Source organism: Berghia stephanieae, chromosome 12, assembly GCF_034508935.2.
Source record: "Berghia stephanieae isolate SIO BIC M18660-M18661 chromosome 12, UCSD_Bste_1.3, whole genome shotgun sequence".
Lineage (NCBI taxonomy): Eukaryota > Metazoa > Mollusca > Gastropoda > Nudibranchia > Aeolidiidae > Berghia > Berghia stephanieae.
The window spans coordinates 39,133,302-39,136,053 of NC_088371.1; the positions used below are offsets into that span (position 1 = coordinate 39,133,302).

At 35.8% G+C, this 2,752-nt stretch overlaps 1 protein-coding gene across 2 annotated transcripts in view; it reads left to right on the plus strand.

Moving 5' to 3' along the window:
- LOC144957503 (metaxin-2-like) overlaps positions 1-1,902 on the plus strand; it is a 30,264-nt gene extending 28,362 nt beyond the window's left edge. Inside the window, exon 9 of one of the 2 annotated variants that reach the window (XM_078888830.1) lies at positions 1-1,902. This exon is cut by the window's left edge and continues 846 nt beyond it. The gene's annotated coding sequence lies outside the window, so the exon portion shown is untranslated. The other variant, XM_078888831.1, reaches the window with a different exon arrangement.
- Positions 1,903-2,752: the final 850 nt, after the last annotated feature.

Below are 2,752 nucleotides of genomic sequence, written 5' to 3' on the forward strand. Positions count from 1 at the left end.
AATAATAAAGTGAAGTTGAATGTAAGCTTCAATTTAATTACAAAAACAGATCAAATGAACGTTTCATTCATCTGAACTACGCCATTACCACATCATGTCATTCATCTGTGGTGTTTCAATCATCCTGTTTTGTTGATAAAGGGGAAACCTGAAACGTTCATTTGATCTGTTTTTGTAATTAAATTGAAGCTTACATTCAACTTCACGTTGTTATTTATTTCTTCAAGCTTCGAGCAGCAACATTTACACTATCCATAAACTGAGGAAATTGAATGGAAGCTTCCAATTGAAAAGTGACAAATTATGGGGATGCTTCTGGTTTCCCCCTTTGTCAACAAATAACAATGAATGAAACACATTTGTCTTTACTTTAGTGTGTCATTGCATCGTTAATTGTTGATAAAGGGGGGAAAACCGGAAACGCCCACATTTTCTGTTTTAGTTTATCAAATTGAAAGCTTTCATTCAATTTCCTTCAATCAGCAACATTTTCATTTTGCTAAGTGATGAGAATATGGAATGAATTGCTGTGAGTTGTGTGTGTGTGTTTGTGTGTGTGTGTTTGTGTGTGTGAGAGTGTGTGTGTGTGCATGTTCGTTTATATTTTTGAAAACTTGATTTGTTCATGAAAAATTGCAATACATTTTCCTATGTTTTTTTTTTTTTGGGTTTCAATTTTGCCTGAGAATTTGAAAATGATGAAAGATGTAGATCTGCAGTAGACCGTCATGTTCCATTCTGTCTCCATTCACGATTCATTCCAATTTGAAGAACATAAAGATCTGAAGAGGGGAAATCATACCGTATCTCACAGAGCTGCCTACCGGAAATTTCAAAAATTCGTCGTTTCCAAGGGGAATAAAGAAAAAGTCACTTTATATAGCTATAGATAGAATGAAGATGACGTCACTCAAGCCTTTGTTATTGTATTTTGCCATCCGCGCTTGTGAGTGATTCTCACTAAACTGTATTAACCCGACTATAAAAGTCCATGGTTACACATAGTTTTGTGTTTTGGTCCGTTATACTTCCTGATGGCAATGTTATGAGCGTCTTATCCAAGTGCATACTACTATAGAAATAAATAATTTGCCCTCAGTATGATCCAACAAATGCTCCAAAGGCCTGAATAAGCTTCTCAGGAACCAAACTTTCCTTTTCAACAAGATTTATTGAGTCAAAGAAGCGAATGTTGGTCTGTAACTGGAGCCAATAAATCGTATTTTTATGAATTTTCCGTAGTACTCAGCAGGTTTGTGTCCTATAAGAATGATATTGACTACAGGTTGAGGTAATTTTGGGCTGCTAATAATATAATATTCTGATAATTTTATCCCCATTATTTATTTATTATTTTTTTTTTCAAATTTAAATTTCTGTCCTTGAGTGAGGTGACCTATAGATAGTATGCGCTTGGCTAAGAATCTCACAACATTGCCATCCGGAAGTATCACGGACCAACACACAAAACTGTGTGTAACCATACACGTTTATAGTCTGGTTAATTCAGTTTAGTGAGAATTACTCATAAACGCGGATGGCAAAAAATCAATAACAAAGACCCGATTGACGTCAACTTCATTCTATCTATAAGTGTCACAACTACTGAGTAGGTTTTGGGTGTACTGCTAGTTGTCGTGATAAGAATGGTCAGATTAAAAAAATTGATGCCTTTAGTATGTTTGGTTCCTAAAACCAAAACATCCCTATTTCATGCATTGTGACCAGTGAGGTTTATGTCGGAATATGAAAATAATACACCAAAAACTCTTGGAACTTGGTTTTGTATAATTGAAACATAGAAAACTCTTGAAAATAATAATAATAAAAAAAAGATAAGTGAGTGTGAACCCTGCGTTCAATTTAAGGGGGGGGGGGGGGGGGGGGGGGGGGGAGGGAGGGGTGGGGTGGGAGGTGGGGGGGGGGGGGGGGGGGGGGGGGGGGGGGGGGGGGGGGGGGGAGGTGTCAGTTTTCTCTTTCCTTTTTTTTTTTTGTTTAACATTTTAATGATATTAGAGTTGTTTGCCATAACCGTTTTGTTTTTACTTGACTGTTTTAAATAATGTGATACTAATTAACCTAACGCCTAAAGGTAAAAAGCATAAATAACATTATAATGTTTTTTTCATTTTATTTCAATGCAATAAACATGGTGATATTTCAGGTCATAGCTTTCCAAACTTTTCTTCATTTCTTATTAATTTCTGGGTGGGGTTCCTTGACTTCCCATAGTCTGTCATCTGCATTTTTTGCCAAATTGGGACCTAAAATTTGCCAAAAGTTGCCAAAAAAACCCCCAAAATTTGCCAAGAATTTGCCAATAAGACCAAAATTTGCCAGAGGAGAACTAAGTGTTTCAGTAAAATTAACACACGCGATACAGAAAAAAATATATATAAGACAATTTATTACATTTAAGGAGGCTACATTTATTGATTTGTTGTTACAAACATTTTAAAGGATCATTATCCATAGAGAGTAGCTTCCCTTGGTTTGGTCCCAGGCAAAAGCTGCAACATTTCTCAAGTTTCGCACTTTTTTTTTCTTGTTTATTTTGTTTTCGCTTCTTTTTTTTTCCCAAAATTTGCCCCGATTTGCCAATTTTCCCTAAATTTGCCACGATTTGCCAATTTTGGGAAATTTGGCCAAAATTTGCGGATCGCCCTGATATTTGCGGCCGCAAAAAATGCAGATGACAGCATAGTGGGTAGAAAAAATAACAATAATTATTGATTATAAGTGTAAGCTTCAA